Source organism: Amblyomma maculatum, unplaced genomic scaffold (assembly GCF_055883805.1).
Source record: "Amblyomma maculatum isolate TAMU_Amacu unplaced genomic scaffold, ASM5588380v1 scaffold_23, whole genome shotgun sequence".
Taxonomy (NCBI): domain Eukaryota; kingdom Metazoa; phylum Arthropoda; class Arachnida; order Ixodida; family Ixodidae; genus Amblyomma; species Amblyomma maculatum.
In genome coordinates, this window is record NW_028146748.1 from 2,713,559 (window position 1) to 2,739,868 (window position 26,310).

General features: G+C 29.3%; 3 non-coding genes and 3 pseudogenes across 3 annotated transcripts; all 6 read right to left on the minus strand.

Moving 5' to 3' along the window:
- Positions 1-650: 650 nt before the first annotated feature.
- Positions 651-842, minus strand: LOC146171234 (U2 spliceosomal RNA). Its single transcript, XR_014702886.1, has one exon. It is a non-coding gene; the product is annotated as a U2 spliceosomal RNA (small nuclear RNA).
- A 379-nt stretch (positions 843-1,221) lies between these two features.
- LOC146171235 (U2 spliceosomal RNA) lies at positions 1,222-1,392 on the minus strand (annotated as a pseudogene).
- Positions 1,393-12,470: 11,078 nt separating this feature from the next.
- On the minus strand, positions 12,471-12,659 carry LOC146171236 (U2 spliceosomal RNA). The gene has a single exon (XR_014702917.1). It is a non-coding gene; the product is annotated as a U2 spliceosomal RNA (small nuclear RNA).
- Positions 12,660-12,895: 236 nt separating this feature from the next.
- LOC146171237 (U2 spliceosomal RNA) lies at positions 12,896-13,077 on the minus strand (annotated as a pseudogene).
- Positions 13,078-13,492: 415 nt separating this feature from the next.
- Positions 13,493-13,663, minus strand: LOC146171238 (U2 spliceosomal RNA; annotated as a pseudogene).
- A 12,291-nt stretch (positions 13,664-25,954) lies between these two features.
- Positions 25,955-26,144, minus strand: LOC146171239 (U2 spliceosomal RNA). Its single transcript, XR_014702891.1, has one exon. It is a non-coding gene; the product is annotated as a U2 spliceosomal RNA (small nuclear RNA).
- Between the last annotated feature and the right edge of the window lie 166 nt (positions 26,145-26,310).

The window sequence follows — 26,310 nt, forward strand, 5'->3', positions numbered from 1 at the left end:
ACCACATTGGCTAGATAAACAATTATTACTAATTATTTATAGTTGCATAGTATACTTACTAATTATTACCACACTCTGTAAAACCAACCACATTGGCTACATAAACAATTATTAATAATTATTTACAGTTGCGTAAATAATTATTACTAATTATTGACAGTTGCGTGAATATAATTACTAATTATAACCACACTCTGTAAAACCAACCACAATTGCTAGGTAAACTATTATTACTAATTATTTACAGTTGCGTAAATATAATTACTAATTATTACCACACTGTAAAACCAACCACAATGGCTAGGTAAACTTTTATTACTAATTATTTATAGTTGCATAGTATACTTACTAATTATTACCACACTCTGTAAAACCAACCACATTGGCTACATAAACAATTATTAATAATTATTTACAGTTGCGTAAATAATTACTACACTCTGTAAAACCAACCACATAACAGTAAAAGTCGGAAAAAAAAGTCGGAAAAAAAAGTCGGAAAAAAAAGTCGGAAAAAAAAGTCGGAAAAAAAAGTCGGAAAAAAAAGTCGGAAAAAGAAAGTCGGAAAAAAAAAGTCCAAAAATTTCTAGAACAAAACAAAGCAGTTTTTCTGTTTTTTTTCAATTGTGCCTTCTCCCCCCAAAAGGGGGAGATGCTGGGCCGGTCCCGGAAGTAGTGCAGTACCGGGTCGACCCGTGGCGGAGTTGGAGCAAGCCCCGAACACTCCGCCGCGCTACAAAAATCAGTTTAATATCATGGGTACAATTAGAACCCGTAACAGATATTAAGCTGTTAAGAACAGATACTACACTTTGATCTTAGCCAAAAGGCCGAGAAGCGATAAATTGACAAGGAACTGCAGTTCGATCCCATCAAAAATGTATGCCCAAGTGGTGCCACTTATCGGTTGTTGCAGAAACAGCGTCGGTCCACCGTTTTTTGTTTGTAGCACTTGAGCTATGGTTTACCAAATCTCGACACATCCCTTGAAGGGGATTCTTAATCAAACCATTCTTTATTGCCTCAAATAATGGACTCACATGCAATGACATGCGGAAAAAGTAACCCAAGGTGTCACTGCATGCACGAGGCGCCCAACAATGCAATAAGACAGGCATTGAGAGGATTGCTGTGTTAGGCACATGGATAGCAGTGAGCTCGAATGAAAAAAGTTAGTTGGCCTCATCTTTGAGTTGTGATTGTCCTCCCCCAAAAACCGTGAGTCGCTTAGCTAGTCCCGGAAGTAGTGCAGTACCGGGTAGACCCGTGGCAGAGGTACAGCAAGCCCAGAATGCTCTGCCGCATTACAAAAAATAGTATAATATCAGGGTTACAAATTACAACTGGCAACTGATATCAAGCTGTTAAAACAGTGTTTTCCAGAAATGTTTTGTACATTTGCAAGCAATGCTTTATTGCAGATACCTACTGCTATTAAGGCAAAAGCCTTTATTGCCTCATAGTTGTCGTTAGCAAAAGTGTCACATTTTTGCCACAGCACTTATTGGTCGCGAAGGGAAGACGTCGTGGAGGTGTCGACCAATCACAGAGCAACACCACAGTATGTGCAAATGCATAGCTTATATGTCCATATGTCAATCAATGAGCAGTTACTAATTAAAAAGGAAATAAATAAGTAAATAATTATTTATATGCTATGTCCTGGTTATTGCACTAATTACTCAATATTGGCTAGGTAAACAATTATTACTAATTATTTACAGTTGCGTAAATATAATTACTAATTATTACCACACTGTAAAACCAACCACAATGGCTAGGTAAACTTTTAATACTAATTATTTACATTTGCGTAAATATAATTACCAATTACTTCCACACTCTGCAAAACCAACCACAATGGCTAGGTAAACTATTACTAATTATTTACAGTTGCGAAAATATAATTACTAATTATTACCACACTGTAAAACCAACCACATTGGCTAGATAAACAATTATTACTAATTATTTATAGTTGCATAGTATACTTACTAATTATTACCACACTCTGTAAAACCAACCACATTGGCTACATAAACAATTATTAATAATTATTTACAGTTGCGTAAATAATTACTACACTCTGTAAAACCAACCACATTGGCTAGGTAAACAATTATTACTAATTATTTACAGTTGCGTAAATATAATTACTAATTATTACCACACTGTAAAACCAACCACAATGGCTAGGTAAACTTTTAATACTAATTATTTACATTTGCGTAAATATAATTACCAATTACTTCCACACTCTGCAAAACCAACCACAATGGCTAGGTAAACTATTATTACTAATTATTTACAGTTGCGAAAATATAATTACTAATTATTACCACACTGTAAAACCAACCACATTGGCTAGATAAACAATTATTACTAATTATTTATAGTTGCATAGTGTACTTACTAATTATTACCACACTCTGTAAAACCAACCACATTGGCTACATAAACAATTATTAATAATTATTTACAGTCGTAAATAATTACTACACTCTTTAAAACCAACCATATTGGCTAGGTAAACAATTATTACTAATTATTGACAGTTGCGTGAATATAATTACTAATTATAACCACACTCTGTAAAACCAACCACAATTGCTAGGTAAACTGTTATTACTAATTATTTACAGTTGCGTAAATATAATTACTAATTATTACCACACTGTAAAACCAACCACAATGGCTAGGTAAACTTTTAATACTAATTATTTACATTTGCGTAAATATAATTACCAATTACTTCCACACTGTAAAACCAACCACAATGGCTAGGTAAACTATTATTACTAATTATTTACAGTTGCGAAAATATAATTACTAATTATTACCACACTGTAAAACCAACCACATTGGCTAGATAAACAATTATTACTAATTATTTATAGTTGCATAGTATACTTACTAATTATTACCACACTCTGTAAAACCAACCACATTGGCTACATAAACAATTATTAATAATTATTTACAGTTGCGTAAATAATTATTACTAATTATTGACAGTTGCGTGAATATAATTACTAATTATAACCACACTCTGTAAAACCAACCACAATTGCTAGGTAAACTATTATTACTAATTATTTACAGTTGCGTAAATATAATTACTAATTATTACCACACTGTAAAACCAACCACAATGGCTAGGTAAACTTTTATTACTAATTATTTATAGTTGCATAGTATACTTACTAATTATTACCACACTCTGTAAAACCAACCACATTGGCTACATAAACAATTATTAATAATTATTTACAGTTGCGTAAATAATTACTACACTTTGTAAAACCAACCACATTGGCTAGGTAAACAATTATTACTAATTATTTACAGTTGCGTAAATATAATTACTAATTATTACCACACTGTAAAACCAACCACAATGGCTAGGTAAACTTTTAATACTAATTATTTACATTTGCGTAAATATAATTACCAATTACTTCCACACTCTGCAAAACCAACCACAATGGCTAGGTAAACTATTATTACTAATTATTTACAGTTGCGAAAATATAATTACTAATTATTACCACACTGTAAAACCAACCACATTGGCTAGATAAACAATTATTACTAATTATTTATAGTTGCATAGTGTACTTACTAATTATTACCACACTCTGTAAAACCAACCACATTGGCTACATAAACAATTATTAATAATTATTTACAGTCGTAAATAATTACTACACTCTTTAAAACCAACCACATTGGCTAGGTAAACAATTATTACTAATTATTGACAGTTGCGTGAATATAATTACTAATTATAACCACACTCTGTAAAACCAACCACAATTGCTAGGTAAACTGTTATTACTAATTATTTACAGTTGCGTAAATATAATTACTAATTATTACCACACTGTAAAACCAACCACAATGGCTAGGTAAACTTTTAATACTAATTATTTACATTTGCGTAAATATAATTACCAATTACTTCCACACTGTAAAACCAACCACAATGGCTAGGTAAACTATTATTACTAATTATTTACAGTTGCGAAAATATAATTACTAATTATTACCACACTGTAAAACCAACCACATTGGCTAGATAAACAATTATTACTAATTATTTATAGTTGCATAGTATACTTACTAATTATTACCACACTCTGTAAAACCAACCACATTGGCTACATAAACAATTATTAATAATTATTTACAGTTGCGTAAATAATTATTACTAATTATTGACAGTTGCGTGAATATAATTACTAATTATAACCACACTCTGTAAAACCAACCACAATTGCTAGGTAAACTATTATTACTAATTATTTACAGTTGCGTAAATATAATTACTAATTATTACCACACTGTAAAACCAACCACAATGGCTAGGTAAACTTTTATTACTAATTATTTATAGTTGCATAGTATACTTACTAATTATTACCACACTCTGTAAAACCAACCACATTGGCTACATAAACAATTATTAATAATTATTTACAGTTGCGTAAATAATTACTACACTCTGTAAAACCAACCACATTGGCTAGGTAAACAATTATTACTAATTATTTACAGTTGCGTAAATATAATTACTAATTATTACCACACTGTAAAACCAACTACAATGGCTAGGTAAACTTTTAATACTAATTATTTACATTTGCGTAAATATAATTACCAATTACTTCCACACTCTGCAAAACCAACCACAATGGCTAGGTAAACTATTACTAATTATTTACAGTTGCGAAAATATAATTACTAATTATTACCACACTGTAAAACCAACCACATTGGCTAGATAAACAATTATTACTAATTATTTATAGTTGCATAGTATACTTACTAATTATTACCACACTCTGTAAAACCAACCACATTGGCTACATAAACAATTATTAATAATTATTTACAGTTGCGTAAATAATTACTACACTCTGTAAAACCAACCACATTGGCTAGGTAAACAATTATTACTAATTATTTACAGTTGCGTAAATATAATTACTAATTATTACCACACTGTAAAACCAACCACAATGGCTAGGTAAACTTTTAATACTAATTATTTACATTTGCGTAAATATAATTACCAATTACTTCCACACTCTGCAAAACCAACCACAATGGCTAGGTAAACTATTATTACTAATTATTTACAGTTGCGAAAATATAATTACTAATTATTACCACACTGTAAAACCAACCACATTGGCTAGATAAACAATTATTACTAATTATTTATAGTTGCATAGTGTACTTACTAATTATTACCACACTCTGTAAAACCAACCACATTGGCTACATAAACAATTATTAATAATTATTTACAGTCGTAAATAATTACTACACTCTTTAAAACCAACCATATTGGCTAGGTAAACAATTATTACTAATTATTGACAGTTGCGTGAATATAATTACTAATTATAACCACACTCTGTAAAACCAACCACAATTGCTAGGTAAACTGTTATTACTAATTATTTACAGTTGCGTAAATATAATTACTAATTATTACCACACTGTAAAACCAACCACAATGGCTAGGTAAACTTTTAATACTAATTATTTACATTTGCGTAAATATAATTACCAATTACTTCCACACTGTAAAACCAACCACAATGGCTAGGTAAACTATTATTACTAATTATTTACAGTTGCGAAAATATAATTACTAATTATTACCACACTGTAAAACCAACCACATTGGCTAGATAAACAATTATTACTAATTATTTATAGTTGCATAGTATACTTACTAATTATTACCACACTCTGTAAAACCAACCACATTGGCTACATAAACAATTATTAATAATTATTTACAGTTGCGTAAATAATTATTACTAATTATTGACAGTTGCGTGAATATAATTACTAATTATAACCACACTCTGTAAAACCAACCACAATTGCTAGGTAAACTATTATTACTAATTATTTACAGTTGCGTAAATATAATTACTAATTATTACCACACTGTAAAACCAACCACAATGGCTAGGTAAACTTTTATTACTAATTATTTATAGTTGCATAGTATACTTACTAATTATTACCACACTCTGTAAAACCAACCACATTGGCTACATAAACAATTATTAATAATTATTTACAGTTGCGTAAATAATTACTACACTCTGTAAAACCAACCACATTGGCTAGGTAAACAATTATTACTAATTATTTACAGTTGCGTAAATATAATTACTAATTATTACCACACTGTAAAACCAACCACAATGGCTAGGTAAACTTTTAATACTAATTATTTACATTTGCGTAAATATAATTACCAATTACTTCCACACTCTGCAAAACCAACCACAATGGCTAGGTAAACTATTACTAATTATTTACAGTTGCGAAAATATAATTACTAATTATTACCACACTGTAAAACCAACCACATTGGCTAGATAAACAATTATTACTAATTATTTATAGTTGCATAGTATACTTACTAATTATTACCACACTCTGTAAAACCAACCACATTGGCTACATAAACAATTATTAATAATTATTTACAGTTGCGTAAATAATTACTACACTCTGTAAAACCAACCACATTGGCTAGGTAAACAATTATTACTAATTATTTACAGTTGCGTAAATATAATTACTAATTATTACCACACTGTAAAACCAACCACAATGGCTAGGTAAACTTTTAATACTAATTATTTACATTTGCGTAAATATAATTACCAATTACTTCCACACTCTGCAAAACCAACCACAATGGCTAGGTAAACTATTATTACTAATTATTTACAGTTGCGAAAATATAATTACTAATTATTACCACACTGTAAAACCAACCACATTGGCTAGATAAACAATTATTACTAATTATTTATAGTTGCATAGTGTACTTACTAATTATTACCACACTCTGTAAAACCAACCACATTGGCTACATAAACAATTATTAATAATTATTTACAGTCGTAAATAATTACTACACTCTTTAAAACCAACCATATTGGCTAGGTAAACAATTATTACTAATTATTGACAGTTGCGTGAATATAATTACTAATTATAACCACACTCTGTAAAACCAACCACAATTGCTAGGTAAACTGTTATTACTAATTATTTACAGTTGCGTAAATATAATTACTAATTATTACCACACTGTAAAACCAACCACAATGGCTAGGTAAACTTTTAATACTAATTATTTACATTTGCGTAAATATAATTACCAATTACTTCCACACTGTAAAACCAACCACAATGGCTAGGTAAACTATTATTACTAATTATTTACAGTTGCGAAAATATAATTACTAATTATTACCACACTGTAAAACCAACCACATTGGCTAGATAAACAATTATTACTAATTATTTATAGTTGCATAGTATACTTACTAATTATTACCACACTCTGTAAAACCAACCACATTGGCTACATAAACAATTATTAATAATTATTTACAGTTGCGTAAATAATTATTACTAATTATTGACAGTTGCGTGAATATAATTACTAATTATAACCACACTCTGTAAAACCAACCACAATTGCTAGGTAAACTATTATTACTAATTATTTACAGTTGCGTAAATATAATTACTAATTATTACCACACTGTAAAACCAACCACAATGGCTAGGTAAACTTTTATTACTAATTATTTATAGTTGCATAGTATACTTACTAATTATTACCACACTCTGTAAAACCAACCACATTGGCTACATAAACAATTATTAAAAATTATTTACAGTTGCGTAAATAATTACTACACTCTGTAAAACCAACCACATTGGCTAGGTAAACAATTATTACTAATTATTTACAGTTGCGTAAATATAATTACTAATTATTACCACACTGTAAAACCAACCACAATGGCTAGGTAAACTTTTAATACTAATTATTTACATTTGCGTAAATATAATTACCAATTACTTCCACACTCTGCAAAACCAACCACAATGGCTAGGTAAACTATTACTAATTATTTACAGTTGCGAAAATATAATTACTAATTATTACCACACTGTAAAACCAACCACATTGGCTAGATAAACAATTATTACTAATTATTTATAGTTGCATAGTATACTTACTAATTATTACCACACTCTGTAAAACCAACCACATTGGCTACATAAACAATTATTAATAATTATTTACAGTTGCGTAAATAATTACTACACTCTGTAAAACCAACCACATTGGCTAGGTAAACAATTATTACTAATTATTTACAGTTGCGTAAATATAATTACTAATTATTACCACACTGTAAAACCAACCACAATGGCTAGGTAAACTTTTAATACTAATTATTTACATTTGCGTAAATATAATTACCAATTACTTCCACACTCTGCAAAACCAACCACAATGGCTAGGTAAACTATTATTACTAATTATTTACAGTTGCGAAAATATAATTACTAATTATTACCACACTGTAAAACCAACCACATTGGCTAGATAAACAATTATTACTAATTATTTATAGTTGCATAGTGTACTTACTAATTATTACCACACTCTGTAAAACCAACCACATTGGCTACATAAACAATTATTAATAATTATTTACAGTCGTAAATAATTACTACACTCTTTAAAACCAACCATATTGGCTAGGTAAACAATTATTACTAATTATTGACAGTTGCGTGAATATAATTACTAATTATAACCACACTCTGTAAAACCAACCACAATTGCTAGGTAAACTGTTATTACTAATTATTTACAGTTGCGTAAATATAATTACTAATTATTACCACACTGTAAAACCAACCACAATGGCTAGGTAAACTTTTAATACTAATTATTTACATTTGCGTAAATATAATTACCAATTACTTCCACACTGTAAAACCAACCACAATGGCTAGGTAAACTATTATTACTAATTATTTACAGTTGCGAAAATATAATTACTAATTATTACCACACTGTAAAACCAACCACATTGGCTAGATAAACAATTATTACTAATTATTTATAGTTGCATAGTATACTTACTAATTATTACCACACTCTGTAAAACCAACCACATTGGCTACATAAACAATTATTAATAATTATTTACAGTTGCGTAAATAATTATTACTAATTATTGACAGTTGCGTGAATATAATTACTAATTATAACCACACTCTGTAAAACCAACCACAATTGCTAGGTAAACTATTATTACTAATTATTTACAGTTGCGTAAATATAATTACTAATTATTACCACACTGTAAAACCAACCACAATGGCTAGGTAAACTTTTATTACTAATTATTTATAGTTGCATAGTATACTTACTAATTATTACCACACTCTGTAAAACCAACCACATTGGCTACATAAACAATTATTAATAATTATTTACAGTTGCGTAAATAATTACTACACTTTGTAAAACCAACCACATTGGCTAGGTAAACAATTATTACTAATTATTTACAGTTGCGTAAATATAATTACTAATTATTACCACACTGTAAAACCAACCACAATGGCTAGGTAAACTTTTAATACTAATTATTTACATTTGCGTAAATATAATTACCAATTACTTCCACACTCTGCAAAACCAACCACAATGGCTAGGTAAACTATTATTACTAATTATTTACAGTTGCGAAAATATAATTACTAATTATTACCACACTGTAAAACCAACCACATTGGCTAGATAAACAATTATTACTAATTATTTATAGTTGCATAGTGTACTTACTAATTATTACCACACTCTGTAAAACCAACCACATTGGCTACATAAACAATTATTAATAATTATTTACAGTCGTAAATAATTACTACACTCTTTAAAACCAACCACATTGGCTAGGTAAACAATTATTACTAATTATTGACAGTTGCGTGAATATAATTACTAATTATAACCACACTCTGTAAAACCAACCACAATTGCTAGGTAAACTGTTATTACTAATTATTTACAGTTGCGTAAATATAATTACTAATTATTACCACACTGTAAAACCAACCACAATGGCTAGGTAAACTTTTAATACTAATTATTTACATTTGCGTAAATATAATTACCAATTACTTCCACACTGTAAAACCAACCACAATGGCTAGGTAAACTATTATTACTAATTATTTACAGTTGCGAAAATATAATTACTAATTATTACCACACTGTAAAACCAACCACATTGGCTAGATAAACAATTATTACTAATTATTTATAGTTGCATAGTATACTTACTAATTATTACCACACTCTGTAAAACCAACCACATTGGCTACATAAACAATTATTAATAATTATTTACAGTTGCGTAAATAATTATTACTAATTATTGACAGTTGCGTGAATATAATTACTAATTATAACCACACTCTGTAAAACCAACCACAATTGCTAGGTAAACTATTATTACTAATTATTTACAGTTGCGTAAATATAATTACTAATTATTACCACACTGTAAAACCAACCACAATGGCTAGGTAAACTTTTATTACTAATTATTTATAGTTGCATAGTATACTTACTAATTATTACCACACTCTGTAAAACCAACCACATTGGCTACATAAACAATTATTAATAATTATTTACAGTTGCGTAAATAATTACTACACTCTGTAAAACCAACCACATTGGCTAGGTAAACAATTATTACTAATTATTTACAGTTGCGTAAATATAATTACTAATTAATACCACACTGTAAAACCAACCACAATGGCTAGGTAAACTTTTAATACTAATTATTTACATTTGCGTAAATATAATTACCAATTACTTCCACACTCTGCAAAACCAACCACAATGGCTAGGTAAACTATTACTAATTATTTACAGTTGCGAAAATATAATTACTAATTATTACCACACTGTAAAACCAACCACATTGGCTAGATAAACAATTATTACTAATTATTTATAGTTGCATAGTATACTTACTAATTATTACCACACTCTGTAAAACCAACCACATTGGCTACATAAACAATTATTAATAATTATTTACAGTTGCGTAAATAATTACTACACTCTGTAAAACCAACCACATTGGCTAGGTAAACAATTATTACTAATTATTTACAGTTGCGTAAATATAATTACTAATTATTACCACACTGTAAAACCAACCACAATGGCTAGGTAAACTTTTAATACTAATTATTTACATTTGCGTAAATATAATTACCAATTACTTCCACACTCTGCAAAACCAACCACAATGGCTAGGTAAACTATTATTACTAATTATTTACAGTTGCGAAAATATAATTACTAATTATTACCACACTGTAAAACCAACCACATTGGCTAGATAAACAATTATTACTAATTATTTATAGTTGCATAGTGTACTTACTAATTATTACCACACTCTGTAAAACCAACCACATTGGCTACATAAACAATTATTAATAATTATTTACAGTCGTAAATAATTACTACACTCTTTAAAACCAACCATATTGGCTAGGTAAACAATTATTACTAATTATTGACAGTTGCGTGAATATAATTACTAATTATAACCACACTCTGTAAAACCAACCACAATTGCTAGGTAAACTGTTATTACTAATTATTTACAGTTGCGTAAATATAATTACTAATTATTACCACACTGTAAAACCAACCACAATGGCTAGGTAAACTTTTAATACTAATTATTTACATTTGCGTAAATATAATTACCAATTACTTCCACACTGTAAAACCAACCACAATGGCTAGGTAAACTATTATTACTAATTATTTACAGTTGCGAAAATATAATTACTAATTATTACCACACTGTAAAACCAACCACATTGGCTAGATAAACAATTATTACTAATTATTTATAGTTGCATAGTATACTTACTAATTATTACCACACTCTGTAAAACCAACCACATTGGCTACATAAACAATTATTAATAATTATTTACAGTTGCGTAAATAATTATTACTAATTATTGACAGTTGCGTGAATATAATTACTAATTATAACCACACTCTGTAAAACCAACCACAATTGCTAGGTAAACTATTATTACTAATTATTTACAGTTGCGTAAATATAATTACTAATTATTACCACACTGTAAAACCAACCACAATGGCTAGGTAAACTTTTATTACTAATTATTTATAGTTGCATAGTATACTTACTAATTATTACCACACTCTGTAAAACCAACCACATTGGCTACATAAACAATTATTAATAATTATTTACAGTTGCGTAAATAATTACTACACTCTGTAAAACCAACCACATAACAGTAAAAGTCGGAAAAAAAAGTCGGAAAAAAAAGTCGGAAAAAAAAGTCGGAAAAAAAAGTCGGAAAAAAAAGTCGGAAAAAAAAGTCGGAAAAAAAAGTCGGAAAAAAAAGTCGGAAAAAAAAGTCGGAAAAAAAAGTCGGAAAAAAAAGTCGGAAAAAAAAAGTCCAAAAATTTCTAGAACAAAACAAAGCAGTTTTTCTGTTTTTTTTCAATTGTGCCTTCTCCCCCCAAAAGGGGGAGATGCTGGGCCGGTCCCGGAAGTAGTGCAGTACCGGGTCGACCCGTGGCGGAGTTGGAGCAAGCCCCGAACACTCCGCCGCGCTACAAAAATCAGTTTAATATCATGGGTACAATTAGAACCCGTAACAGATATTAAGCTGTTAAGAACAGAGATGGCTTTCGACAATGCCTGGGACATTGGAACAAGAAAATGGTCATGGGTTCCCCTAGAGCGGGAACATCCATAGGGGGGGGGATCTCCAGGTTTACCAAGTCTTCGGAATGTCAATGCAAATGGGAGACCAATTGCAGTGGCATACAAAAGACCCGGCCGCACAAGAGATCAGCCGATCGGGCAGTGTCGTGACGGTGGCATGAAGAACCGGTGCCGGAGCACCGAGCCCTCACGCCAGCCATTCAGGGCACCCAATCATCCGAAGGGCAAGGGGGGTCCCAAGCATTCCCGGAAAGGGAATGGTTAAAGGCTGGTTCTAAGAACCAAGACCTTGAGTAGAATCCCGACCCCTGGCATCAGTCAAAGTGCAACACTCGGCCAAAGGCCGAGATATACTGACCCGAAGGTACAGTACTACACTTTGATCTTAGCCAAAAGGCCGAGAAGCTACTACACTTTGATCTTAGCCAAAAGGCCGAGAAGCGATAAATTGACAAGGAACTGCAGTTCGATCCCATCAAAAATGTATGCCCAAGTGGTGCCACTTATCGGTTGTTGCAGAAACAGCGTCGGTCCACCGTTTTTTGTTTGTAGCACTTGAGCTATGGTTTACCAAATCTCGACACATCCCTTGAAGGGGATTCTTAATCAAACCATTCTTTATTGCCTCAAATAATGGACTCACATGCAATGACATGCGGAAAAAGTAACCCAAGGTGTCACTGCATGCACGAGGCGCCCAACAATGCAATAAGACAGGCATTGAGAGGATTGCTGTGTTAGGCACATGGATAGCAGTGAGCTCGAATGAAAAAAGTTAGTTGGCCTCATCTTTGAGTTGTGATTGTCCTCCCCCAAAAACCGTGAGTCGCTTAGCTAGTCCCGGAAGTAGTGCAGTACCGGGTAGACCCGTGGCAGAGGTACAGCAAGCCCAGAATGCTCTGCCGCATTACAAAAAATAGTATAATATCAGGGTTACAAATTACAACTGGCAACTGATATCAAGCTGTTAAAACAGTGTTTTCCAGAAATGTTTTGTACATTTGCAAGCAATGCTTTATTGCAGATACCTACTGCTATTAAGGCAAAAGCCTTTATTGCCTCATAGTTGTCGTTAGCAAAAGTGTCACATTTTTGCCACAGCACTTATTGGTCGCGAAGGGAAGACGTCGTGGAGGTGTCGACCAATCACAGAGCAACACCACAGTATGTGCAAATGCATAGCTTATATGTCCATATGTCAATCAATGAGCAGTTACTAATTAAAAAGGAAATAAATAAGTAAATAATTATTTATATGCTATGTCCTGGTTATTGCACTAATTACTCAATATTGGCTAGGTAAACAATTATTACTAATTATTTACAGTTGCGAAAATATAATTACTAATTATTACCACACTGTAAAACCAACCACATTGGCTAGATAAACAATTATTACTAATTATTTATAGTTGCATAGTATACTTACTAATTATTACCACACTCTGTAAAACCAACCACATTGGCTACATAAACAATTATTAATAATTATTTACAGTTGCGTAAATAATTACTACACTCTGTAAAACCAACCACATTGGCTAGGTAAACAATTATTACTAATTATTTACAGTTACGTAAATATAATTACTAATTATTACCACACTGTAAAACCAACCACAATGGCTAGGTAAACTTTTAATACTAATTATTTACATTTGCGTAAATATAATTACCAATTACTTCCACACTCTGCAAAACCAACCACAATGGCTAGGTAAACTATTACTAATTATTTACAGTTGCGAAAATATAATTACTAATTATTACCACACTGTAAAACCAACCACATTGGCTAGATAAACAATTATTACTAATTATTTATAGTTGCATAGTATACTTACTAATTATTACCACACTCTGTAAAACCAACCACATTGGCTACATAAACAATTATTAATAATTATTTACAGTTGCGTAAATAATTACTACACTCTGTAAAACCAACCACATTGGCTAGGTAAACAATTATTACTAATTATTTACAGTTGCGTAAATATAATTACTAATTATTACCACACTGTAAAACCAACCACAATGGCTAGGAAAACTTTTAATACTAATTATTTACATTTGCGTAAATATAATTACCAATTACTTCCACACTCTGCAAAACCAACCACAATGGCTAGGTAAACTATTATTACTAATTATTTACAGTTGCGAAAATATAATTACTAATTATTACCACACTGTAAAACCAACCACATTGGCTAGATAAACAATTATTACTAATTATTTATAGTTGCATAGTGTACTTACTAATTATTACCACACTCTGTAAAACCAACCACATTGGCTACATAAACAATTATTAATAATTATTTACAGTTGCGTAAATAATTACTACACTTTGTAAAACCAACCACATTGGCTAGGTAAACAATTATTACTAATTATTTACAGTTGCGTAAATATAATTACTAATTATTACCACACTGTAAAACCAACCACAATGGCTAGGTAAACTTTTAATACTAATTATTTACATTTGCGTAAATATAATTACCAATTACTTCCACACTCTGCAAAACCAACCACAATGGCTAGGTAAACTATTATTACTAATTATTTACAGTTGCGAAAATATAATTACTAATTATTACCACACTGTAAAACCAACCACATTGGCTAGATAAACAATTATTACTAATTATTTATAGTTGCATAGTGTACTTACTAATTATTACCACACTCTGTAAAACCAACCACATTGGCTACATAAACAATTATTAATAATTATTTACAGTCGTAAATAATTACTACACTCTTTAAAACCAACCACATTGGCTAGGTAAACAATTATTACTAATTATTGACAGTTGCGTGAATATAATTACTAATTATAACCACACTCTGTAAAACCAACCACAATTGCTAGGTAAACTGTTATTACTAATTATTTACAGTTGCGTAAATATAATTACTAATTATTACCACACTGTAAAACCAACCACAATGGCTAGGTAAACTTTTAATACTAATTATTTACATTTGCGTAAATATAATTACCAATTACTTCCACACTGTAAAACCAACCACAATGGCTAGGTAAACTATTATTACTAATTATTTACAGTTGCGAAAATATAATTACTAATTATTACCACACTGTAAAACCAACCACATTGGCTAGATAAACAATTATTACTAATTATTTATAGTTGCATAGTATACTTACTAATTATTACCACACTCTGTAAAACCAACCACATTGGCTACATAAACAATTATTAATAATTATTTACAGTTGCGTAAATAATTATTACTAATTATTGACAGTTGCGTGAATATAATTACTAATTATAACCACACTCTGTAAAACCAACCACAATTGCTAGGTAAACTATTATTACTAATTATTTACAGTTGCGTAAATATAATTACTAATTATTACCACACTGTAAAACCAACCACAATGGCTAGGTAAACTTTTATTACTAATTATTTATAGTTGCATAGTATACTTACTAATTATTACCACACTCTGTAAAACCAACCACATTGGCTACATAAACAATTATTAATAATTATTTACAGTTGCGTAAATAATTACTACACTCTGTAAAACCAACCACATTGGCTAGGTAAACAATTATTACTAATTATTTACAGTTGCGTAAATATAATTACTAATTATTACCACACTGTAAAACCAACCACAATGGCTAGGTAAACTTTTAATACTAATTATTTACATTTGCGTAAATATAATTACCAATTACTTCCACACTCTGCAAAACCAACCACAATGGCTAGGTAAACTATTACTAATTATTTACAGTTGCGAAAATATAATTACTAATTATTACCACACTGTAAAACCAACCACATTGGCTAGATAAACAATTATTACTAATTATTTATAGTTGCATAGTATACTTACTAATTATTACCACACTCTGTAAAACCAACCACATTGGCTACATAAACAATTATTAATAATTATTTACAGTTGCGTAAATAATTACTACACTCTGTAAAACCAACCACATTGGCTAGGTAAACAATTATTACTAATTATTTACAGTTGCGTAAATATAATTACTAATTATTACCACACTGTAAAACCAACCACAATGGCTAGGTAAACTTTTAATACTAATTATTTACATTTGCGTAAATATAATTACCAATTACTTGCACACTCTGCAAAACCAACCACAATGGCTAGGTAAACTATTATTACTAATTATTTACAGTTGCGAAAATATAATTACTAATTATTACCACACTGTAAAACCAACCACATTGGCTAGATAAACAATTATTACTAATTATTTATAGTTGCATAGTGTACTTACTAATTATTACCACACTCTGTAAAACCAACCACATTGGCTACATAAACAATTATTAATAATTATTTACAGTCGTAAATAATTACTACACTCTTTAAAACCAACCATATTGGCTAGGTAAACAATTATTACTAATTATTGACAGTTGCGTGAATATAATTACTAATTATAACCACACTCTGTAAAACCAACCACAATTGCTAGGTAAACTGTTATTACTAATTATTTACAGTTGCGTAAATATAATTACTAATTATTACCACACTGTAAAACCAACCACAATGGCTAGGTAAACTTTTAATACTAATTATTTACATTTGCGTAAATATAATTACCAATTACTTCCACACTGTAAAACCAACCACAATTGCTAGGTAAACTGTTATTACTAATTATTTACAGTTGCGTAAATATAATTACTAATTATTACCACACTGTAAAACCAACCACAATGGCTAGGTAAACTTTTAATACTAATTATTTACATTTGCGTAAATATAATTACCAATTACTTCCACACTGTAAAACCAACCACAATGGCTAGGTAAACTATTATTACTAATTATTTACAGTTGCAAAAATATAATTACTAATTATTACCACACTGTAAAACCAACCACATTGGCTAGATAAACAATTATTACTAATTATTTATAGTTGCATAGTATACTTACTAATTATTACCACACTCTGTAAAACCAACCACATTGGCTACATAAACAATTATTAATAATTATTTACAGTTGCGTAAATAATTATTACTAATTATTGACAGTTGCGTGAATATAATTACTAATTATAACCACACTCTGTAAAACCAACCACAATTGCTAGGTAAACTATTATTACTAATTATTTACAGTTGCGTAAATATAATTACTAATTATTACCACACTGTAAAACCAACCACAATGGCTAGGTAAACTTTTATTACTAATTATTTATAGTTGCATAGTATACTTACTAATTATTACCACACTCTGTAAAACCAACCACATTGGCTACATAAACAATTATTAATAATTATTTACAGTTGCGTAAATAATTACTACACTCTGTAAAACCAACCACATTGGCTAGGTAAACAATTATTACTAATTATTTACAGTTGCGTAAATATAATTACTAATTATTACCACACTGTAAAACCAACCACAATGGCTAGGTAAACTTTTAATACTAATTATTTACATTTGCGTAAATATAATTACCAATTACTTCCACACTCTGCAAAACCAACCACAATGGCTAGGTAAACTATTACTAATTATTTACAGTTGCGAAAATATAATTACTAATTATTACCACACTGTAAAACCAACCACATTGGCTAGATAAACAATTATTACTAATTATTTATAGTTGCATAGTATACTTACTAATTATTACCACACTCTGTAAAACCAACCACATTGGCTACATAAACAATTATTAATAATTATTTACAGTTGCGTAAATAATTACTACACTCTGTAAAACCAACCACATTGGCTAGGTAAACAATTATTACTAATTATTTACAGTTGCGTAAATATAATTACTAATTATTACCACACTGTAAAACCAACCACAATGGCTAGGTAAACTTTTAATACTAATTATTTACATTTGCGTAAATATAATTACCAATTACTTCCACACTCTGCAAAACCAACCACAATGGCTAGGTAAACTATTATTACTAATTATTTACAGTTGCGAAAATATAATTACTAATTATTACCACACTGTAAAACCAACCACATTGGCTAGATAAACAATTATTACTAATTATTTATAGTTGCATAGTGTACTTACTAATTATTACCACACTCTGTAAAACCAACCACATTGGCTACATAAACAATTATTAATAATTATTTACAGTCGTAAATAATTACTACACTCTTTAAAACCAACCATATTGGCTAGGTAAACAATTATTACTAATTATTGACAGTTGCGTGAATATAATTACTAATTATAACCACACTCTGTAAAACCAACCACAATTGCTAGGTAAACTGTTATTACTAATTATTTACAGTTGCGTAAATATAATTACTAATTATTACCACACTGTAAAACCAACCACAATGGCTAGGTAAACTTTTAATACTAATTATTTACATTTGCGTAAATATAATTACCAATTACTTCCACACTGTAAAACCAACCACAATGGCTAGGTAAACTATTATTACTAATTATTTACAGTTGCGAAAATATAATTACTAATTATTACCACACTGTAAAACCAACCACATTGGCTAGATAAACAATTATTACTAATTATTTATAGTTGCATAGTATACTTACTAATTATTACCACACTCTGTAAAACCAACCACATTGGCTACATAAACAATTATTAATAATTATTTACAGTTGCGTAAATAATTATTACTAATTATTGACAGTTGCGTGAATATAATTACTAATTATAACCACACTCTGTAAAACCAACCACAATTGCTAGGTAAACTATTATTACTAATTATTTACAGTTGCGTAAATATAATTACTAATTATTACCACACTGTAAAACCAACCACAATGGCTAGGTAAACTTTTATTACTAATTATTTATAGTTGCATAGTATACTTACTAATTATTACCACACTCTGTAAAACCAACCACATTGGCTACATAAACAATTATTAATAATTATTTACAGTTGCGTAAATAATTACTACACTCTGTAAAACCAACCACATTGGCTAGGTAAACAATTATTACTAATTATTTACAGTTGCGTAAATATAATTACTAATTATTACCACACTGTAAAACCAACCACAATGGCTAGGTAAACTTTTAATACTAATTATTTACATTTGCGTAAATATAATTACCAATTACTTCCACACTCTGCAAAACCAACCACAATGGCTAGGTAAACTATTACTAATTATTTACAGTTGCGAAAATATAATTACTAATTATTACCACACTGTAAAACCAACCACATTGGCTAGATAAACAATTATTACTAATTATTTATAGTTGCATAGTATACTTACTAATTATTACCACACTCTGTAAAACCAACCACATTGGCTACATAAACAATTATTAATAATTATTTACAGTTGCGTAAATAATTACTACACTCTGTAAAACCAACCACATTGGCTAGGTAAACAATTATTACTAATTATTTACAGTTGCGTAAATATAATTACTAATTATTACCACACTGTAAAACCAACCACAATGGCTAGGTAAACTTTTAATACTAATTATTTACATTTGCGTAAATATAATTACCAATTACTTCCACACTCTGCAAAACCAACCACAATGGCTAGGTAAACTATTATTACTAATTATTTACAGTTGCGAAAATATAATTACTAATTATTACCACACTGTAAAACCAACCACATTGGCTAGATAAACAATTATTACTAATTATTTATAGTTGCATAGTGTACTTACTAATTATTACCACACTCTGTAAAACCAACCACATTGGCTACATAAACAATTATTAATAATTATTTACAGTCGTAAATAATTACTACACTCTTTAAAACCAACCATATTGGCTAGGTAAACAATTATTACTAATTATTGACAGTTGCGTGAATATAATTACTAATTATAACCACACTCTGTAAAACCAACCACAATTGCTAGGTAAACTGTTATTACTAATTATTTACAGTTGCGTAAATATAATTACTAATTATTACCACACTGTAAAACCAACCACAATGGCTAGGTAAACTTTTAATACTAATTATTTACATTTGCGTAAATATAATTACCAATTACTTCCACACTGTAAAACCAACCACAATGGCTAGGTAAACTATTATTACTAATTATTTACAGTTGCGAAAATATAATTACTAATTATTACCACACTGTAAAACCAACCACATTGGCTAGATAAACAATTATTACTAATTATTTATAGTTGCATAGTATACTTACTAATTATTACCACACTCTGTAAAACCAACCACATTGGCTACATAAACAATTATTAATAATTATTTACAGTTGCGTAAATAATTATTACTAATTATTGACAGTTGCGTGAATATAATTACTAATTATAACCACACTCTGTAAAACCAACCACAATTGCTAGGTAAACTATTATTACTAATTATTTACAGTTGCGTAAATATAATTACTAATTATTACCACACTGTAAAACCAACCACAATGGCTAGGTAAACTTTTATTACTAATTATTTATAGTTGCATAGTATACTTACTAATTATTACCACACTCTGTAAAACCAACCACATTGGCTACATAAACAATTATTAATAATTATTTACAGTTGCGTAAATAATTACTACACTTTGTAAAACCAACCACATTGGCTAGGTAAACAATTATTACTAATTATTTACAGTTGCGTAAATATAATTACTAATTATTACCACACTGTAAAACCAACCACAATGGCTAGGTAAACTTTTAATACTAATTATTTACATTTGCGTAAATATAATTACCAATTACTTCCACACTCTGCAAAACCAACCACAATGGCTAGGTAAACTATTATTACTAATTATTTACAGTTGCGAAAATATAATTACTAATTATTACCACACTGTAAAACCAACCACATTGGCTAGATAAACAATTATTACTAATTATTTATAGTTGCATAGTGTACTTACTAATTATTACCACACTCTGTAAAACCAACCACATTGGCTACATAAACAATTATTAATAATTATTTACAGTCGTAAATAATTACTACACTCTTTAAAACCAACCACATTGGCTAGGTAAACAATTATTACTAATTATTGACAGTTGCGTGAATATAATTACTAATTATAACCACACTCTGTAAAACCAACCACAATTGCTAGGTAAACTGTTATTACTAATTATTTACAGTTGCGTAAATATAATTACTAATTATTACCACACTGTAAAACCAACCACAATGGCTAGGTAAACTTTTAATACTAATTATTTACATTTGCGTAAATATAATTACCAATTACTTCCACACTGTAAAACCAACCACAATGGCTAGGTAAACTATTATTACTAATTATTTACAGTTGCGAAAATATAATTACTAATTATTACCACACTGTAAAACCAACCACATTGGCTAGATAAACAATTATTACTAATTATTTATAGTTGCATAGTATACTTACTAATTATTACCACACTCTGTAAAACCAACCACATTGGCTACATAAACAATTATTAATAATTATTTACAGTTGCGTAAATAATTATTACTAATTATTGACAGTTGCGTGAATATAATTACTAATTATAACCACACTCTGTAAAACCAACCACAATTGCTAGGTAAACTATTATTACTAATTATTTACAGTTGCGTAAATATAATTACTAATTATTACCACACTGTAAAACCAACCACAATGGCTAGGTAAACTTTTATTACTAATTATTTATAGTTGCATAGTATACTTACTAATTATTACCACACTCTGTAAAACCAACCACATTGGCTACATAAACAATTATTAATAATTATTTACAGTTGCGTAAATAATTACTACACTCTGTAAAACCAACCACATTGGCTAGGTAAACAATTATTACTAATTATTTACAGTTGCGTAAATATAATTACTAATTATTACCACACTGTAAAACCAACCACAATGGCTAGGTAAACTTTTAATACTAATTATTTACATTTGCGTAAATATAATTACCAATTACTTCCACACTCTGCAAAACCAACCACAATGGCTAGGTAAACTATTATTACTAATTATTTACAGTTGCGAAAATATAATTACTAATTATTACCACACTGTAAAACCAACCACATTGGCTAGATAAACAATTATTACTAATTATTTATAGTTGCATAGTGTACTTACTAATTATTACCACACTCTGTAAAACCAACCACATTGGCTACATAAACAATTATTAATAATTATTTACAGTTGCGTAAATAATTACTACACTTTGTAAAACCAACCACATTGGCTAGGTAAACAATTATTACTAATTATTTACAGTTGCGTAAATATAATTACTAATTATTACCACACTGTAAAACCAACCACAATGGCTAGGTAAACTTTTAATACTAATTATTTACATTTGCGTAAATATAATTACCAATTACTTCCACACTCTGCAAAACCAACCACAATGGCTAGGTAAACTATTATTACTAATTATTTACAGTTGCGAAAATATAATTACTAATTATTACCACACTGTAAAACCAACCACATTGGCTAGATAAACAATTATTACTAATTATTTATAGTTGCATAGTGTACTTACTAATTATTACCACACTCTGTAAAACCAACCACATTGGCTACATAAACAATTATTAATAATTATTTACAGTCGTAAATAATTACTACACTCTTTAAAACCAACCACATTGGCTAGGTAAACAATTATTACTAATTATTGACAGTTGCGTGAATATAATTACTAATTATAACCACACTCTGTAAAACCAACCACAATTGCTAGGTAAACTGTTATTACTAATTATTTACAGTTGCGTAAATATAATTACTAATTATTACCACACTGTAAAACCAACCACAATGGCTAGGTAAACTTTTAATACTAATTATTTACATTTGCGTAAATATAATTACCAATTACTTCCACACTGTAAAACCAACCACAATGGCTAGGTAAACTATTATTACTAATTATTTACAGTTGCGAAAATATAATTACTAATTATTACCACACTGTAAAACCAACCACATTGGCTAGATAAACAATTATTACTAATTATTTATAGTTGCATAGTATACTTACTAATTATTACCACACTCTGTAAAACCAACCACATTGGCTACATAAACAATTATTAATAATTATTTACAGTTGCGTAAATAATTATTACTAATTATTGACAGTTGCGTGAATATAATTACTAATTATAACCACACTCTGTAAAACCAACCACAATTGCTAGGTAAACTATTATTACTAATTATTTACAGTTGCGTAAATATAATTACTAATTATTACCACACTGTAAAACCAACCACAATGGCTAGGTAAACTTTTATTACTAATTATTTATAGTTGCATAGTATACTTACTAATTATTACCACACTCTGTAAAACCAACCACATTGGCTACATAAACAATTATTAATAATTATTTACAGTTGCGTAAATAATTACTACACTCTGTAAAACCAACCACATTGGCTAGGTAAACAATTATTACTAATTATTTACAGTTGCGTAAATATAATTACTAATTATTACCACACTGTAAAACCAACCACAATGGCTAGGTAAACTTTTAATACTAATTATTTACATTTGCGTAAATATAATTACCAATTACTTCCACACTCTGCAAAACCAACCACAATGGCTAGGTAAACTATTACTAATTATTTACAGTTGCGAAAATATAATTACTAATTATTACCACACTGTAAAACCAACCACATTGGCTAGATAAACAATTATTACTAATTATTTATAGTTGCATAGTATACTTACTAATTATTACCACACTCTGTAAAACCAACCACATTGGCTACATAAACAATTATTAATAATTATTTACAGTTGCGTAAATAATTACTACACTCTGTAAAACCAACCACATTGGCTAGGTAAACAATTATTACTAATTATTTACAGTTGCGTAAATATAATTACTAATTATTACCACACTGTAAAACCAACCACAATGGCTAGGTAAACTTTTAATACTAATTATTTACATTTGCGTAAATATAATTACCAATTACTTGCACACTCTGCAAAACCAACCACAATGGCTAGGTAAACTATTATTACTAATTATTTACAGTTGCGAAAATATAATTACTAATTATTACCACACTGTAAAACCAACCACATTGGCTAGATAAACAATTATTACTAATTATTTATAGTTGCATAGTGTACTTACTAATTATTACCACACTCTGTAAAACCAACCACATTGGCTACATAAACAATTATTAATAATTATTTACAGTCGTAAATAATTACTACACTCTTTAAAACCAACCATATTGGCTAGGTAAACAATTATTACTAATTATTGACAGTTGCGTGAATATAATTACTAATTATAACCACACTCTGTAAAACCAACCACAATTGCTAGGTAAACTGTTATTACTAATTATTTACAGTTGCGTAAATATAATTACTAATTATTACCACACTGTAAAACCAACCACAATGGCTAGGTAAACTTTTAATACTAATTATTTACATTTGCGTAAATATAATTACCAATTACTTCCACACTGTAAAACCAACCACAATGGCTAGGTAAACTATTATTACTAATTATTTACAGTTGCGAAAATATAATTACTAATTATTACCACACTGTAAAACCAACCACATTGGCTAGATAAACAATTATTACTAATTATTTATAGTTGCATAGTATACTTACTAATTATTACCACACTCTGTAAAACCAACCACATTGGCTACATAAACAATTATTAATAATTATTTACAGTTGCGTAAATAATTATTACTAATTATTGACAGTTGCGTGAATATAATTACTAATTATAACCACACTCTGTAAAACCAACCACAATTGCTAGGTAAACTATTATTACTAATTATTTACAGTTGCGTAAATATAATTACTAATTATTACCACACTGTAAAACCAACCACAATGGCTAGGTAAACTTTTATTACTAATTATTTATAGTTGCATAGTATACTTACTAATTATTACCACACTCTGTAAAACCAACCACATTGGCTACATAAACAATTATTAATAATTATTTACAGTTGCGTAAATAATTACTACACTCTGTAAAACCAACCACATAACAGTAAAAGTCGGAAAAAAAAGTCGGAAAAAAAAGTCGGAAAAAAAAGTCGGAAAAAAAAGTCGGAAAAAAAAGTCGGAAAAAAAAGTCGGAAAAAAAAGTCGGAAAAAAAAGTCGGAAAAAAAAAGTCCAAAAATTTCTAGAACAAAACAAAGCAGTTTTTCTGTTTTTTTTCAATTGTGCCTTCTCCCCCCAAAAGGGGGAGATGCTGGGCCGGTCCCGGAAGTAGTGCAGTACCGGGTCGACCCGTGGCGGAGTTGGAGCAAGCCCCGAACACTCCGCCGCGCTACAAAAATCAGTTTAATATCATGGGTACAATTAGAACCCGTAACAGATATTAAGCTGTTAAGAACAGATACTATACAAAGAGAAGTTTATTGACTTCCAAACTGATAGAGCACGATACATTGACAATGTGAACCACAATATACGTGCCAATACAATACAGATGTTGTAAGTCACTTTACATTAACAGTCTTATCTTCGTATCCGAGTCTGCTTATCCTTTATACAATTTCAATCAATTGGTACAAAAAAGGGATATACAATAATAATGGGA